The following is a 19,181-nucleotide window of genomic DNA, read 5'->3' as shown; positions in this document are numbered from 1 at the left end:
AACCCCTTGCCCCGTTCCTCCACCCCCTATCATCCCCTGAAAGTACTGCAGGGCCGCTGCCCAATAATAAAGCCTAAAGTCAGGGGCCCCCACCCCCCTTTTTCCCTAGGGAGTGTAATATGTCGATATGCTCTCCCGGTTTTACCCTGTGCCCAAATAAACCTATTGATTATCAGTTCTAACTTATTAAACCAAGAGTGATCAAAGAATAGTGGGATGGCTCTAAAAATGTACCAAAATTTGGGGAATGTGATCATTTTAATAACATTTATCCGGCCCATCAGGGTTAAATGTAAATTATGTATTCTTTCAGTAGGTTTCTTTACTTTTACTAATAAGGGCTCCATGTTTAATTCCACCAGCCTATCTAAATCAGCCGTTACTTTTACCCCTAGGTAGAGTGCCGTGGGCGTTACCCTAGTATCCTGATATGATGAATAGCTGTTTTGTACGATCTGCGTCTTTCCCTTATTAATCGAGTACCCTGAGACTGCCCCGAAATTCATAGCCTCCTGCTCAATTTCCGCAATGTCTCCTCCTGGATTTGGTGTAATAATTGCCACGTCGTCCGCATAGGTGAATGCCTTGTATTCCCTGTTATGCATTATAACTGGGAGGATGTTATTATTGACAGCAAACCTTTGTAAAATAGGGTCCGAATACAGGGCAAATAAGAGAGGTGAGGCTGGACACCCCTGTCTTGTCCCACGTTTTATCTGTACCACCTCGTTATAGCCTTTGTTGATTCTTACCCTAGCGGACGGGTTCATATACAGAGCGGGTATTGGCTTAATAAATTCCTCGCCAATGCCAAACCATTCCATCACCTTCCACAAATAGTTCCAGGAGACCCTGTCGAACGCCTTCTCCGCATCTAGAAATATGGCCGTGACAGGGTCTCCTGCAACCCCTGCGGCGTCCAGAAGGGTAATCATTTGTCTCGTATGTTGGGTTGTCTCTTTCCCTGGATAAATCCATGCTGTGTGGCACTAACCAGGCTCTCTATCATTTCGAAAAAAATTGCGTCCGCATTCATAAGTGTATTTGGCCTGTAAGACCCAGGTTCTAGTGGGGGTTTATCCTTTTTAAGTACAACTATAATATCTGCCCCCGCCCAAGATTGTGGAGCTGAGAGCCCAAGCTATGCCTGCCTAAGAGTCTCATGCATATCTTTCCCCAGGTTTTCCCAAAATGTTTTATAAAATTCTGCCGGGATTTGGTCTGGGCCTGTAGCTTTCCCTGAGGGGAGGTTGCTCACTGCCGCTTGTATATCCTGTCAAATAAGTGGGAGATCTAACTCCTCTTTCCCCTCTTCTTTTAGTACTGGGTGTGGTATATCTGTCAAGTAGTCCCTAATTTCTAAATTTGAGTTAGTGAGGATCTTATCGTACAAAGGTGCATAAAATTTCCTAAATACCTCCCTAAAATCTTCCACCTTATTCAAGACCCCACCTAAGCCATTGTTAATTTCTTTTATTTCCCCCGCTGACAAATTTTGTCTTGTACGAATTGCTAATAGGTGGCCTACCCTCTCGTTGTACTTATAGCATTTTTCTTTTTTGGAGAGAAGGGGCCCAATTCACAGAATTAACTTAATACAAATTCCTAAATTTACTACCATTTTGGTATTCACAGAAGGCAATTACTCATTTTGGTATTCACAGAAGGCACTTACTCATTTTAGTATTCACGGAAGGCACTTACTCATTGATGAGTAAGTGCCTTCTGTGAATACCAAAATGAGTAAGTGCACTTACTCAATTTGGTATTCACAGAAGGCACTTACTCATCAATGAGTAAGTGCCTTCTGTGAATACCAAAATAAGTAAGTGCTTTCTGTGACTTCCAAAATGAGTAAATGGTGGTAAGTTTAGGATTTTGTCTTAAGTTAATTCTATGAATTGGGCCCATAGTTACTAGCAGCCTTCCTTGCTATGCTTTTGCTTGCCTCTGCTCTGGTTATAGCCCCAATGAGAAGATCTTCTAAATGTGCCAAGTCTGTAAGCCTTCTATCCAGCATAGTCCTCTCCTGCCTATCCCTGTATAAAGTGTAGCTCAGGGTTTCCCCCCAAATTCAAGCCTTGAACGCATCCCAGGTTATGCCCGGGGAGGCTGTTCCCCTATTAGTCTCCCAAAAAAGTTCAATCCAATCCTGCATGTGGTTAATATATCCTTCTTCCCTTAGAAGCCCCCTCTCAAAAGTCCATGAGTACTACTTCTTCCTTGCATTAATGAGTGTTATCGTTAAGACAATCGGGTTATGATCTGATACTAACCTTGGCAGCCTCTACAACTGACTACTGCTTAGCAGTGGGCTTGAGATAAAGAAGTAGTATACCCTGTCCACAGTCCTGTGTGGTGCTGAGTAGTATGTGCTACCTGTCCCTGGCGAATTATTTTGGGCCACATATCAACTAATGCATTATGTCGTGCTAGATTACATATAGCCTGGCATGTCCTCTTCTTTTGGCCCCCATAAGCCCTCCCTCTCATTGTGCCTAGCCCAGCCAGCCCATTAATATTAAAATCCCCACAGCAGATTACTGGTTCTGGCCACAGCTGTAGCACCAAATCAAGAAATTCAAATATATCTGGTTCGTCATCAGTGAATCCATATATAGAGACAATTGTACACCTTCCAGCCCCCAATTCACACTCCACCATTGCCCACCTCCCCCACTGATCCTCTTTTTGACTTTAAAGACTCCCATCTTGGCTAAAATGGCAACCCCTCTTGTCTTAGTACCTTGCTTTGTATGGGCAAGTACCTCAAAACCTAATTGGTCCAGCATATATTTATTGTTCCCTTCAATGTGAGTCTCCTGGAGACATATTAAATCAAATTTTAACCTTCTCAACATAGCAGCCACCTTCTGCCTTTTCCCTCCATCATTAAGACCACAAATATTTATTGAGGCAATCCTTAGCGCCATCTGTACTTGCTAGGTGTTTCCTTTCTAATCGCCAGCATTTTCCTCGTTTTTCCTAGTGCAGTTAGTGATAAATAATTGTATCCCTGTGTTCTCTTGTTCTGTGCTGTAACTGATGTGTCACCACCACCGTTCCCCCCACCCCCCTACCTCCCTGAGTCTCCCCCCTCCCTCTGACTTCCCTCCCCCCCTTCTACTGGCAAATATGTCAGGCATGACATATGTGTGGCTGCTGGAGATTGTAGTGTCGCTTCTCTCCCTCTTCCTTACCAACCTGATAATTGCTGTGTCCTCCCTATGGACCTGTAGGTGGACCTTTCCCTCTACTAGTCCCCCTTCCCTGCACTTTTAGTTCCTCTAGAAACTGACTTGCCTTAATTTCTGAGTAGAAAATTCTAACGTGCCCTCTAGTAATGACTTTTAGTCTTGCCGGAAACAATAGGTATGCTTCTGAACCTTGCCCTTGGAAGGGTGCAATCAATTGCCTGAGCTTCCACCTTCTTTCCACTGACACGTGGCAAAAATCAGGCCTTGCAAAAAAGGTGACCCCATCATGTTTTTTTTGTTATCTTGTCTGGCCTTATCCATAATTTCTTGCCTTGCCAAAAAGTTCCTCAGAAAAATCTACATCGCCCTAGGCAAATTATCTTGATTGCCATCTCTTCCTTTCTTAAGTGTGAGTGGAAACCTATGTGCCCTTTGGACCTCTGTTTCCCATTGCCACTGTGCCTCAGGAAAAGCTCCGTTCCATAGTTTAATTACATAACCTCTTGCGTCCTGCCCTTCCACCCCATCCGCAAGTCAAAGAAGTCTAACGGTTTTGCACCTCTGGCGGTTGTCAAAGTCCTCCATCTTCGATTGAAGGTCTTCCACCGCCTTCTCGTGATCCACCTTAAATGACTGCCATTCCATTACATCATCTTCTAGTCTACCAGTTCTTTCCTCCACCTTAGTCACTCTTTCTTCCACTTTTTCATATTTCCTATTAATTTTCCTGAGTGAGCCTTGGATCTTTTTATTTGCTTGTCTGGCTCGCCGACTTTCTACTCTGGCTTCCCCCTGCATCTGCTTTAACGTGTTGAACAACAAGTCCAGCGTGGCGTGCTGCGGGGAAGTTCGCTGCTAATTCCTACTGTTGCCCCTCCTACGTTGTTGCTTTCTTGGTATACCTTATAGGTGGCTGAGTAGTCCCATAGTAGCTTTTTGTTCATACTCGCTGGGGAGTCGCCACCCCCTAGTCGTCTGGTACCAGATTTCCTTCTTTTTTGCATGCTTTTGCCCCCAGAACCCGTAAAGCTTACTTCCGAGTCTGAGCTGTCCCCTATGAAGCTTTCGTCTTTGCTTGAAGGTGATAAATCTGACTCTTCATTGACCGAGAAGAACCTGTCCCCCTCGGTGGACCCTCCCCCACTGTCTCCTTTGTTCTCTCCATGCTCCTTCTGTGATGCCAGGCTTACTAAACTGCCCCAATCTGAACCAGCAATCTTCGCGATGCCAAGCCCTGCCTCGACCTGCAGCCGCACATCCATAATTTGTTCATTAATGGGCCTCTCTGACTCCCTCTGCGCAGCCTCTGCCCCCACCGGCGTGCGGGGGGTTTGCCAGCAAAGGATTCCGTTAAGGTAGGCTGTCGGAATGTGGTGTCTTTCTTAGCAGAACTATTATTCCGCTGTGCTTTTTTCCCGCTAATCCCGCTAATGCCGCTGATCCGCGAGTTTCTTCCTCCGGCTGCTTTACTATCGGCTCCGTCCTTTTCTACTTTTCAGCCTTTTTCTGCTGCGCTTTTACTGCCCGTTGGTGGGAACGACTGACCACTTGCTCATGGGGTGCATCTTTGTATTAATGCTGGGATTTAGGTTGTCCCTTTGGCCTAACCCCTTTGATGTGCTGGATGGGGTCAACAGAGGCTTCTCTTCATCTTTGTCTTGCCTCATACGTTGAGACATTGTCCAGGCTGCTTTGTAAGTAAACACCCCGCTGTACAGATTCTTCCAACAACCTTTCAGTGATTTCAATGTATTAATTATCGCCCGATGTAACCACAGCTCGTGGGCTTTGACTGACATTTCCTGGCCCTGAAATCACCCAAAAATCAACAGCATGTCCAGCTTAGAAATCCGTCAGCATTCTGTTCAGGAGTGATGTGCGACTGCCCTCTACAACCCAGCAGCGGCCATATTGTCTCTCGGACCTCTACAACCCAGCAGCTGCCCTCCTCCTAGTTTCAAAGAATCTATAATCATCTGTTTTGTAAAGAAGGGGAAAAATCATAAGGATGTCAATTCTTATAGGCTCTTCAGTCTCCTCAATGCTGATTTTAAAATGTTAATGAAAACTGGGCTCAACGCTTCACCCCTCTTTCCCAGGCACTAATTCATAGTGATCAGTCCGGGTTCGTTGCTGGGAAGTCTTTGTCCTCCAATACCAGGTTTTTAATTCAGGCCCTCGATTATTCAACAGATAATAAAATTTCAATTCTTACTACGATGGTTGACGCTGAAAGGCGTTCGACCTGGTTATTTGGGATGGCTTGGCAAAATGTGGTATCCCTGTTCAAATTACAAAAATACTGAGAAACATTTACCAGGATGCCCAAGCACAGGTTATAGTAATTGCCAATCACATAGAGACAGTCAACAAAAATCATGGAACCAGACAAGACTGCCCGATGTCCCACATTTTGTTCACCTTCTTCATCGAGTCCCTTGTTATTAGAATCCGTGGAAACCCGGAAATTAATGCTCCCATAGAAGGGATGGCGAAACTAAACTTTTTGCAGATTATATAATTTTGTATCTGCGCCCTGATAAGCAGAATTTGGATCAGGCTTAAGAAGAATTCAGAAAATTCGAACCAATAGTGGGGTACAAAATAAATCAAAATAAAACTGAGATTTTAACATTGAATGTTGATTGCAATTTTCTAACCTTCAATCTAAAATCCCAGGCCCTGAAATCAGAACCTATCAGATATCTGGACATTAACGTCTCCAATCACTATGAACAACTATTCAGTCTGAGTTTTTCAGCAACGCGGAATAAAATTAAAGCCCTACTCGATAAGTGGTCTCACCTACCTCTGACTTTAATAGGTTGCGTAACACTGTTAAAAATGCCCATTCTTCCCCTACTAATATTTCTCTTTATAAACATTCCCATGAAAATCAACTCCAACTACTTTAAAGAGATGGAGTCAATGTTCACGGAATTTGTCCGGAATAGGAAGGCTTCCAGGGTCAAGCTACCTATTTTACAGTTGGAAACTAATCAGGGCGGCTTAGCCCTACTTAAAATTCAAACATATTACGATGCAGCGTTCCTCGATCTCACAGCACGTTTTCTGGAACCAAGTGATTTAATAGACAATTTATTTTTTGGTAGAATGATTCAGGAGTCTGGCTCACAAATTCCTATATTCTTAAAAACATCCAAATTACCAATAAAGACCTAATATAAGACGATTCAAGATTTTTTTTTATAGATTACAGTCTTTTTTTAAACAAGCCAGTTCCTCAGGATTTAACTACTTAAAGTTAGAAGAATGCAACATTTTTGGTCTTCTAGTAGACTCTATTCGGCTTAAAAGATGGAAGGACTGTGGTCTTGAGGAATTAGGTCATTTTTTTATTTCTAGAAAAGTGATTTCCTGACAAGAGGTTCAAAAGAGATATGGCCGAAAGAAGCCTGGGTTTTTGGAGTATTTGCAGAGTGTAAACTTTTTCAACAAATACAATCTACTGTTGAGCGGTGTTCCAACAAACCAGGTAAATGCTCTATATAGAGCTAAATTAAAGGGGGTTGGAAATTGGTATTCTCTACTGAGAAAGTGTAATGAGCCCCTTCTGGTTGAAGAATTCCTGGAAAAAGTAACCCAGGTAATCAATTGTCTTTCTCCTGCCAGGAATGGCAGTCTATAGCCCAGTTAGAAAGTAAAGCGCTAAGAGCAGCTGAATTTTAAAAGATGGCTTTTCAATCTCAGTGGTTGGCATACTACACTCCTAAAACTCTTAATAAACGCTACCCAGAAGTGGAAAACAAATGTTTGCAATGCCAGGCTGAAGGCGAGGGAGATTGGCTTCATATATTTTTTACATGCCCCAAAATCTTCTCATCAATAAACCTGGCAATAAAGAATAGGGCTTGACCCCGAGGGAGAGGTAGCTCTCTTTGGCATTTCTAAAATAAGGTCTGATTTAACCAAAGCCGAAGAGACCTACACAGTGATTTGTTCTTTAGTGGCTCATTCGCTGATTCTCCAAAATTAGAGGTCTGAAGATGTACCCTCCTATAGGGTTAAATGAAATACAAAGGACCATGAGGTTTGAAGAAGCTTATGCAAAGAGGGTTGGGGCAACAAAAAGGTTTAATTCTGTTTGGAAGCTTTTTGAAGATTGTGAAACTATGATTGAAAGTTAATACATTTAAGAGATATAGGCATTGATGTTTTTGGGAGCACTATAGCACACTGCACTTTGTTTCTGCTACATATTAAAGGCAAGGCACAATGGCACTTTAATTCTACGGTTGTTTTTATAGCTACTATGAGTACATTTTTTATACCTGCTTCACATGGGTATTTTTTGCTACTAGCACCCTATAGTCTAGGGTACAAGCGATCTTAATCCAATGATTATAGGTAATCTATAAGGCCTGTAAACAATGCTAGTAAGCGGTTCTTGCAATACTTTAGCAGGTATCATGTTAGCACTTTAGAAATTTGAATAGTAAGATCAGGATTCTTAAATGTTGTATGAACTAGGCAGACTTTTGTTGTCTTTTTAAATATTTTAAAAATATTTTGGTGTTTCGTGTTGCTATTAATCCTTTTGGTTCCATCCGAAAGAAGAATATGATTGTGATTTACTTTATAATGCTGGTTTTTAATCCTGATGACTAATAATATCACTATGTATGTATCCCCATGCTCTTCTCAATAAAAAAAGTTTTTGAAAAATAGTACTATTTTGTTCAAAAATACGATAAAACGAAACAATATTTCCATCCATTTTGTATTTAAAAACAAAACATATCAAATATATTTGAATACAATAAATATTTAAAAACATCAATATTAAAAACATCCTACACAATAAATAATAACACAATTTAAGAAACAGAAATGAAATATACCTGAATTTCTTTTTCTAAAACATTAGATTGAGCCAAATTCTGTTTAAAACACATAAACAATTTAAAACTAGTTATTTTCAATAAATCGACCCCCCTCACACCTCTAGAACAACAATATCCCACTCCTAAAATATTTAAATATTTTGATAACAACATATAATATAATTTTTGTAATACTACACAATTTATGAAAAATAATTACATCAGCTAAATTATATACTGCAATATGTTTTTCACAACAATGTTAAAAACAATACTAACAAACAATATTCTTATCTTCAAACTTTGCAAATGATAGTATTTTGTATATCACTATATAAATGCAACAATATTATGCTAGGACGGTATTTCCAGTTCGATAGTTTGGTAAAACATCAAGGATGCATCAGCAGCCTTTGACATATTAACAATAAGCCATTTGCATTACTTAATTTTTTAATTCAGTTTGGCTACTTTTTGAAGTATGACACGTCATTGAAAAACTCATAAAACATGTTTGATTACTATTGTACTGTTGTGGATCTATGATTACTTTTGCAATACTGATGTTTTTTTTTAGATTTCAGCCTCTCTGCAATAAAAGGTAATTGTCTTCTATCGAAGACAGCTAACAACCTAAGACCATCTCCATTGCAGTTTAATTGTCAGTCTTTAAAGTCTGCTAAAATATGGAAATCGTTGAACTCTTTTATCACTTACATTTCGAACAGAATAGCAGGTGAGCAGGCTCCATTTAAAACAGCAGGAACGTTCTTGCCTGGGATGCTCTTTAACAGGTTTACTGAGACTGCAAAATGCTGCCAGACACAAATCTGCATTTAAATTGTTCCAAGATGCGTTGAAGCTTAATTCATTTTCTTCTATAAGAAAGTTGGCACTGCTTTGAGTGTATCACGTTGTATTTAGCTGAGAGAGTCTGCTCTCATCGGACATCTCAGTGCACCCCTGAATGCTGATTATCTCCTCTGCTCTCCCTACATTTGAAATAAAGTTTTTATTTTTATTTTAGCATTTAGATACCTTGAAATATAATAAAAAGAGCAGACGTTTCTACAGTGAGGCGAAGTGATAATGGTACACAATGATTGATTTACACTGCTTAAAGATAGAAGATAGAAACATTCAGAGTACCAGTTCTCCTTTTCATGTTCCTAATGTATGAAGCCTAGTTAATGCAGATTAGCAAACCATGTCTGCATTATCTATTCAAAAGGCTTAGAAATCGACAACAAAATCACAATCAGCCACCAAATACAAGTTCACATGCATACAACCTGCACTAATGTGCATCTCTACATTTTATTCTATCATTCCACGAACCAAAGGCTGTCATCTTAATAGCACTATATATATATATATATTACCTACTGGCTATCGCCAGTAGGTATATATAGTTAGGATTTTTTCCCTATGGCATTTTTGAAAATTCTATGTCTAATAACTTTGGCGTTTGTGGACGGAATCGGCTGAAATTTTCAGGAAAATGGCACATTTTGTTTCTGAGCAGCCCTTGAAAATTTGGGGGGGTTTTGTCGAGGGGGGGCCGAGAAAAAAGGGGGGTCCCAAAACACATTTTTCCCATGTTAATTTCCATAGGGCGGTTGGACTCACTTTTAGCTCGAACGGCTGAATGGATTTGCACAAAACTTGGCAAAATTGTAGGGACTGTTAGCCTGATGTGCCTTTGCTAGGTCTCAATATATGTGCTCCAGTAGTTTTTGAGAAATTAACGTTTAAATCAAGATATATATCTGTAACAGCGCTCCAGGCTGCGCTCCGGTTCGCTTACTTTTCGCGAAACGGAACTTTGAGCGCAGAAAGCTGATTGGCTCTCCGGTGTCTGTCAACATTCTAAACAGTCCGGAGCGGCCGCCATCTTATCTCTCGGTAGGATCGAGAGAGAAGAAGAGGTGAAAAACGAAGGGGGAATTTAATGAAAGGGGGCAAGGTATACCCCTCTTGACCCCCTAGGAATGTTGTTGGGGTTATTAAAGGGTCCCGTGGGGAAAATAAAAAAAAAAATGATTTTTCACGGTAGAAGCGCTTCACGGGCCGCGAACTGGGCCGCAAACTGGTAGCGAAACGGGAATTCGCCATTTTGTGCTTCGTTAATTAAATTACTAGGTATAAGGGGGTGCGGGAGACGTATCCTAATCCCCTATGTTTCATGAGGGTGGCTGAGGAGGCTCATATATGTTGATACATCTCTTCCAGCGGCTGTGCGTGAGCTTTTTATTTTTTTTGCTGCGTGACAGTCCGGAGCGGCCGCCATCTTATCTCTCGGTAGGATCGAGAGAGAAGAAGAGGTGAAAAACGAAGGGGGAATTTAATGAAAGGGGGCAAGGTATACCCCTCTTGACCTCCTAGGAATGTTGTTGGGGTTATTAAAGGGTCCCGTGGGGAAAATAAAAAAAAAAAAGATTTTTCACGGTAGAAGCACTTCACGGGCCGCGAACTGGGCTGCAAACTGGTAGCGAAACGGGAATTCGCCATTTTGTGCTTCGTTTTAATTAAATTACTAGGTATAAGGGGGTGCGGGAGACGTATCCTAATCCCCTATGTTTCATGAGGGTGGCTGAGGAGGCTCATATATGTTGATACATCTTTTCCAGCGGCTGTGCGTGAGCTTTTTATTTTTTTTGCTGCGTGACGTCTGTTAACGTTTGATTCGATGGAAATCAGGAAGTGTTGACCGCCAATTTGTCAGTGCGATAAAATATTTTGTTATAAATGAATCCTTATTGATAAACATTGTCTGCGCCATCTTGCCTTTTTTCCAATGCCACAATTTTGTCGTGCACGGCAGCCATTTTACATGCCAGGCTGGTCCCAGGCTATCACCTACCCCTGCGGATGTAGTTTATGGCCCCAGCTGTAGAGAATCCAGACATGCCAACCCTCCCGATTCAGGCGTGAGACTACTGATTTCAGTGCTAGTCTCCCGCCTCCCGATTTCTGCAAGCAAAAACCCGGGGGCATATTACGAACTACTAGCGATAATTTTTGTCTCTAACTTGTTTAGAGACAAAAATTATCGCCGCACATCGGCGATTTTTATCGCAGATAAACCTTGCTATTATCGCAGAAAAGTCAGCGATATTCATGTATTATCGAGCAAATGCTCTTAGCCATGTTATCCACCTCCCATTGGATAACATGGCTAAGAACTGCTCAGGGCAGGTGTTAGCTTTTGGAGATATTCGCGCTTAGCGCGAATATCTCCAAAAGTTGGTAATAGGAGATAGCGCCGTTAGGGACTGTTTCCAGTCGCTAAAATCTTGGCACGCCCACTTTGCATGTCATTAGTGATAAATATCACTGATATGCAAAGCGGGGCCCAAGATGGTCGCTATCTCCTTTTAGCTGTCACTAACTGGTGTTAGCGACAGCTTGGTAATAGGGAGATAATTTTATCTCCGCTTTCATGGCTTTTAAAGCCAAAAAAGCGGAGATAAACCCCCTTGATAATATGCCCCACGATTCCTCGGGGGTTTCAGCTGATAGGGCTTGGTATTGTGTTACGTGGTAATTTTTCCAGGAAACGTCAGAGGGTCGATGCAGGTGTTCTAGAAGAGGTGATAAACCATTTAAGCCTCATGAACAAGCGCATGGTCTTTTAAAGATTTGTGAAGTACTCGGGGCGACGGTGTGTGTGTGCCCTCTTTCAGGAGCGGGCGGGGGGGCACTGCCAGCAACTTGCCAGGTCAGGTAGTGTTCAACACGTGCATCACCCTTTCTCTGCCTGCTATTGCGCTCCATGCTTCGGAAAGGTAAGAAAAAGAACGTGCATTTGAGTTTGAAATGTCCGATCCTGTAGCAGTACACTTGCAAAGCCCACACATGACAATAACCCGATTCAAGGCCCCATTCACCCGTTTTAAATTTTTTTTATAACACTCCAACAAAGTAACATTATAAAACTTTATTAACTTTTAAATATAATGAACGGAACAAAAACTGTAAAAACATTTAAACATTTTTCACCCAAAAAAGCAACAATGGTCAGAAGCTGTCTTTTGTGCGAATAGTCCCAAGGCAGCACAACGTGCAGAGTTCTGGACGGCACCCAGGTGATCTCGCCTGGGTGCCGCACTGGTTTTGGGATCCTACAATGCTGCTCCGAAAATTGGCGTGGGGCGTCCCGGGTGGTGCGGGGGGAGGCCTCGTCAGTAGCGGTCTGTTGTGCGAATAGTCCCAAGGCAGCAGAACGCGCTGAGATGTTGATGGCACCCAGGTGATGTCCAGTAAACTGCCGCACTGGTTTTGGTATCCTACAATGCTGCTCCGAAAATTGGCGTGGGGCGGCCCGGGGGGGGGGGGCGGCGTGAACGGGCCTCCCCAGGTGGCGGCCATCCAGCTGAGTTGCGCCCGCTCTTGCGGCTACAGCGTCTCGCTCACCATGTTGTTGAGTTGCTCCCACTCTTGCAGTGCAGCGATAGGCGGCTGCCACATGACTCTTAAAATGGCGGCCGGCCCTTCGGTTTTGGGCCTGGTCCACTGAAATGGCCCTGGGACACCTTGGAACTCGGACGCTTGCCTGCTAGGGCTTGGGCTCGATTCTCGAAAAGCGTCCCCTCAGCCGTGAAGATTCTACAAAAGTCTTGGGGTCCCGCAGGCTTCCGGTGGGGAGCGGCTGCCATGATTGCTCGCGGAATGACCACGACGGAGCCACGAGATGGTGGTGCTCTCATGCTGACGCCAGCTTCAGTCTGAATGATCCAGAAACAAGGTGGGGCTTTCATCGTTTGGGAAAAAAAAATGTTCTAAACCAATGAAAAGTGTTATAAACAAGTCACATGACCTGTTATGCGGCATAGGGCTACAAAAAGCGTAGAAAATCCGTTGGCACATGAGGCGCCGTCAGTAGCGGACCGATGTGCGAATAGGCCGAAGGCAGCACAACGCGTCGAGATCCGGATGGCACCGAGGTGGTGTCCAGCAAATTGCCGCACTGGTGTGGCCATCCTACAATGCTGCGCCGAAAGACGGCGTGTCCAGCTGAGTTGCGGTCACTCTTGCGGTACAGTGAATCGAACGCGCCGAGATCCGGATGGCACCGAGGTGGTGTCCAGCAAATTGCCGCACTGGTGTGGCCATCCTACAATGCTGCGTGAAAGACGGCGTGTCCAGCTGAGTTGCGGTCACTCTTGCGGTACAGTGACTCGAACGCGCTGAGATCCGGATGGCACCGAGGTGGTGTCCAGCAAATTGCCGCACTGGTGTGGCCATCCTACAATGCTGCGCCGAAAGTCGGCGTGGGGTGCCCCGTTGGCTTATGAGGTGATGTCAGTAGTGGACCGATGTGTAAATAGGTCGGAACCAGCACAAGGCGCCAAGATCCGAATGGCAAGTTCTGGATGTTGAGTGCCATAGTTGAGAGTTCTGAGCAGTGCTTGTAAGACTATCTGAAGTTTATTATAAGAATCAGACTAAGTTGAAGACTGTCTGAAGCTTATTTGCACCTTTTGCAGCTTCACTATTGCCCAAGGTGGTGTCCAGCAAATTGCTGCACTGATGTGGCCATCCTACAATGCTGTGCCGAAAGACGGCGTGTTCAGCTGAGTTCCGGTCACTCTTGCGGTACAGTGACTCGAACGCACCGAGATCCGGATGGCACCGAGGTCGTGTCCAGCAAGTTGCCGCACTGGTGTGGCCATCCTACAATGCTGCGCCGAAAGTCAGTGTGGGGTGCCCCGTTGGCTTATGAGGTGATGTCAGTAGTGGACCGATGTGTGAATAGGTCGGAACCAGCACAAGGCGCCCTGCACTGTTGAGCTTTTTTCAATGCCTGTTTTTTGTTGTTTCCCCTCCATCAAAAACAAAAAAAATATATAAAACTGTGCAAAAATACAAAGAAATGTTTAGAAAAGCAGTGCTTGTAAGACTGTCTGAAGCTCTTTTGCACCTGCTGCAGCTTCACTATTGCCCTGGTGTGGCCAAAGATCGCCCATGACATAGGCGGCCGGCTCCCGAGGTCCGGCTGAACTTTTTTCCTTTTCCTTTCTGCTTGTCCCACAATCCGTTTCACCTGAAGACACGACCAGGTTCCTGAATGTGTGCAGGGGGACGCTATTGATTGAATGAAAATGGCGACTTGACACAAAGCTGACTCAAGCGTTGCTGTTGATGCTATACAGACAAAAATTGGTTTTCAGTTTGTACATTCTTCAGGATTTTTTTTTCCATCCAAGGCTGATTGAGAGTTTGTAGAAAAATGGCTTCAGATTTTCCACATATTACTCTTCAACATTCTTCCTAAATGTAACAATGTGAGACTCACTAGGAGAACAGCTGTTTATCTTTCCTTTCAAAATGCTGCCAACAATATTTTCTGAATGGAAGACACCATCTTGTAGCATAAAGGGCCGAAAGGGGTTCTGGTCTGGCCGATTGTTGGTGGAGACATTTTGACTATATCTTGGACCTGCCCGGCCTCGCCCAAAATGGCGCCGGTATAAATGGGACTCGTAACTCATTGTTGTGTACTGGTTGAACAACCTTGATATCACGAGATATGAATGCAGTTTTGATGCTCATGGCGGGCGGGGACGAGAATTGATTGAATATTTCGACATCCCTATTGATATTAAGTTCTGATGTGTTATTGATTACTGTACTATTGAAAGTTCGAATTTCAGTTTGCTCCGTGGCCGGCCCACGTGGTTATAGGCCCGTATTTGTATGCTGACATTTTCACAATAAAGGTTTTTAAAACAAAACACGGTAGTAGTATTTAGATTGGTAAAGTTTTTACTTTTAGTCACTGTTTTCGAATCAGTAAAAGGCAAGTGAAATAAAGCAGTCCAATTACATGACGGATAAAAGGTATAATACGTAGGAACGCAGTAAAGATAAATGGTCACTGACCATGTCATGAATGATGTAATATGTGACATCATCAGCAGTGGATTGCGGGTGCGCGATATATAGTTAGCGCATCTAACTATATATGGAATTTCAATGGTTTTATGCGAGTAAAATAAGGTTTTGTAAATGCAAATCCCTAACTATATATGGCCTAAAACCAATGGTTTTTTCATTGAATTTTCAAGGTTTTGTAAATGCAAATTCCTAACTATATATCGACTATAACCTATGGTTTTTTCAGTGAATATATATATATATTACCTACTGGCGGTCCTATGGATCTACTTTCCATAGGAAATCCGCAACATTCTATTGGGAATAACTTTGGCGCCGGTGGACGAATCTTCGCGAATTTCTCAAAGTTCGTGGCCCGCTCCTTCCCTGAAAATGTGGGGGGGATTCATCAAGCGGGGGAGAGATAAAAGGGAGGTCCCAAAATGTGTTTTCCCCATGTTAATTTCCATAGGGCGGTCGAACTCACTTTTAGCCTGAACGGGTGAATGGATTTCCACTAAACTTGGCAAAATTTTAGGGACTGGTAGCCCGATGTGCCTTTGCGATGTCTCAAGATATGTGCTCCAGTGGATTTAAAGTAATTTAGGTTAAAATAAATATATATATCTATAGGCGCGTCCCGGTACGCGCACCAGGGGAGCGCACCGGGCGTGCTACGCGACTTGCGCACGGAAAGCTGATTGGCTCACAGGTGTCTGTAAACATTCGAAACAGTCCGGAGCGGCCACCATCTTGTGTCTCGGTAGGATCGAGACACAAGAGGTGGCAAAAAAAAGGGGAAATGACCATAAGGGGGCAGAGTAGACCCCCCCTGACCCCCTAGGCTTGATGTGGGGGCTATAAAAGGGCCCAGCGGGGCAAAAAAAAAAGAAAATTCGATTGGCGCGGGGGGAGCGCCCGGTACGCGCACCGGGGAGCAGACCGGGGAGCGTAGCATGGGGAAAACCCAGTTTATTCACTGCGTCACCTCTACGACCCTTTCTTGCGTCAATACGTCCCTTTTGCATACATTACACCTGACGTAGGTATAATGTGGCGCAGGGGCTTACAAAGTGACGCATCTACCTAGATGCGTCACTTTGTAAATATAACTGAATAAGGTGCATTTTTTACAGCACTGGTGCGTCACAAAAAGTGACGCACCGGTGGCGTTATATATATATATATATATTACCGCTCGAAAAACACAAGGTGTAAAGACACTCACGGGGACACCGGGTAGCTTGCAGACATCCCTTTATGTAAGACGTGTTTCGGCGCAATGCCTTCATCAGTTACAGGAAATGTATGCGTGTTGGCAGTCCGCTCATTGCTTTGTGTCACAATGTCCTCAGTACTTATTGGCTGATGCCGGGCTAATGGCGTGGTTGCTCACACTTTTCTGGCCAATGCCGCCTTCTCAGTGCCACGCCCCTTTGGCTTCCCGAGGCTCGTCCCGGGCTCCCCTCGCCAGCTGATGTGTCGGTTATGCATCCGCAGGAGTCGATCAGATAGGTCGGCGTCCTCCGGCTTGTATAGGTCGCGTCCTGATAGGACGACGGTCCACCTCAGCACATCAGCGGTTCAAGCAGCAAAAATGTTCACGCTCCAAGTTCCCACCAGGCTGCTGTACTCTTGTGGCGGGTGCCGTTAGTCGCGAGGTGGGGGTCGCGATAATATTACCGTTTGAAACACACAAGGTGTAAAGACAATCACGGGGACACCGGGTAGCTTGCAGACATCCCTTTATGTAAGACGCGTTTCGGCGCAATGCCTTCATCAGTTACAGGAAATGTATGTGTGTTGGCAGTCCGCTCATTGCTTTGTGTCACAATGTCCTCAGTACTTATTGGCTGATGCCGGGCCAATGGCGTGGTTGCTCACACTTTTCTGGCCAGAGCAGCACCTGAAAACCCACCCAAAATCAGCAAAACTAACAAAATGGGCTTTTTCAAATGCACATCTTGTCGTGCCTGTAATTTTGCCACCAACATCACTCATTATGTCACTGCGTTCAGCGATGTACCCATCCCAATTAAAGAATATCTAACATGCAGATCTGAGTTTGTTGTTTACAAGCTCAAATGTACATGCAATCTGGAGTACATAGGTAGCACTAGGCTGCCTGTTCACCAAAGAATACTCCAACATATTAGAGCTATTGTAAACAGTGACAGTAATTACCCTGTGGCCAGACATTTTGAGGCAATTCATGACAAAAAACTGAAAGACCTGCAATTTACTGTTCTATGTTCGGTACCTCAACCGAGCCACGGCGGTGACCGCGAAAAACTACTGAGACAACGTGAATCCCAGCTTATCATGTCACTTGACACCAAGGCCCCAAATGGTTTAAATCTGACGGAAGATTTGAAAAGTTTCCTCTGATTTTGTCTGTATTTGGTTTTGGTCTTGGTTCCTGTCTGCCTCTTTCTTACACTGTGACTGCATTTATTTTTCCATTTATTCTTGTTCGAGAAACTGCGGCACCTAGTGGTCTTGGTCTACTTTTGCTTATCTGCTCAGATGCTTGCAGCATCTGATCTATGGAATCTTCCTTCCAAGCATTGGTAACCCTTGCTTTTTCCAGTGCTTATCCCTTTGCCTCGCATTCAATTTTCCCTTGCCTTTCTCTGGACTTCTTTTTACTATTTCACACATTTTTCGGTTGGGCCTTTTGTTTTCATTTCTACTTCCACATCTACCTTACGGTTATTTTTTATACAAATGTATTTTGTGTTTAGCACTTCTTTTGCATCACATGACTCGTATTATTGTCGTTTCTTCTAGCTGATGTGGCAGCCCTTTAATTTGTAACAGTGTTGTGGTTATCTTTCATTCAGGCACTATGTCTTGATGTATCTGACACGTGTTTTTCATTTCATGTTGTTGGCACGTATCTGCTCCTTCTGGTTTTTTTTGGCACACTACACAGATTCTGGCACTATGCCATTATACTTGCAGTTTGCTTGTTTCTGTGCTATTACTCCAGCATTTGACTAATATTAAGTCTGTTTTTTGAGCTATTTTTGCCAATGTCATTGTTTCCATGTTTTCATTCTGCAACGTGTCAGAGCTTTGTATTTATAACTATTACCACAAATTGCTATTAGTTGTTCATTTTGCCACTATCATTTTAATGATACCCAGCAATGATTAATGCTTTATCATCTAAATTTTTCATGTTCGAATTTCACTGCTCATGTCGCTGTATTTTTAAAATAATTTTTTTTTTTGCACTGTTTTTTATTTCTCTTGTCTGGGCGTGTTCCCCCAATTAAGCCCCTCCCTGTGTTGTGTATATATACTTTCATTTTTTCCTGAGTGCTTGTATGTGAACAAGCTCCCTTGCGGAGCGAAACGCGTCATTCTGTAATAAAACGTTTTTCCTGCATACTCACTCGAGTTGGATCGTTTGTGAGCCTCTTTGACTGTTTGACTGTTCATTAGCATTCTTAATCTTTGATAAAGTTATAACTTGATTACGCTCCATGCAGACCTGCACCGTTCTTATGTGATGCCTGACATCCTTACTGCATTACCCTGTTCACTCCAGTCTTTTACATTTAGAACAAACTTTCATTTTTCACCTTTATGCTCCCTTTGACAGCCCTATTGTGCTGGTTTCCTAAGAAGAATGGACATTCAAGGAATACAAATTAGCTTTATTACGGAAATCCACACATTGGATTCACCATCGAACCTTTAACAACTGATTACCTTCGATGTCTGTTTAGAACTTTACTGAGGTTCCTGTATAACCTTCCAACCATGAGAAACACATACGTAAAGGGACATTCCAACATACAAGTAAAGTATTGTTCAGTGCTAAGAATAGACATGTCTACAATACACACTTCAATTATGTTCCCCTTTTAAATGACTAAAGGTAAATCTAATATGGGGAAAGTATAAAACAGGATAAATCAATCACAGATTCTGACCATCAATCTGAGGAACTTCCACTGGCCTACCATCACTCTTGCGTAAAGCAAGCTTTCCATATGTCACGCCTTCCCATCCTCGAGTTTGACATCACTGCACAGAGCTTCATTTGATTTAAAAGAATCTAAACATTTGGATTCGCCTTTCATCTCATGAGTAATGTTTCACCTTAAGAATCTGACAGTGCTTGGCATGTTAGCTTTAGCTCGAACATAATTCTGCCTTTTGTAGTTATTCTGTGCTTTCAAGCCAGACATTCATGTAAGTGATTAACGAGACACAGCACCTACAAGAATATGTCTTCAGTTATTAATAT

The sequence above is a fragment of the Lissotriton vulgaris genome, chromosome 5 (assembly GCF_964263255.1).
Source record: "Lissotriton vulgaris chromosome 5, aLisVul1.2, whole genome shotgun sequence".
Taxonomy (NCBI): Eukaryota; Metazoa; Chordata; class Amphibia; order Caudata; family Salamandridae; genus Lissotriton; species Lissotriton vulgaris.
Note: the sequence above shows the minus strand (reverse complement) of the source record.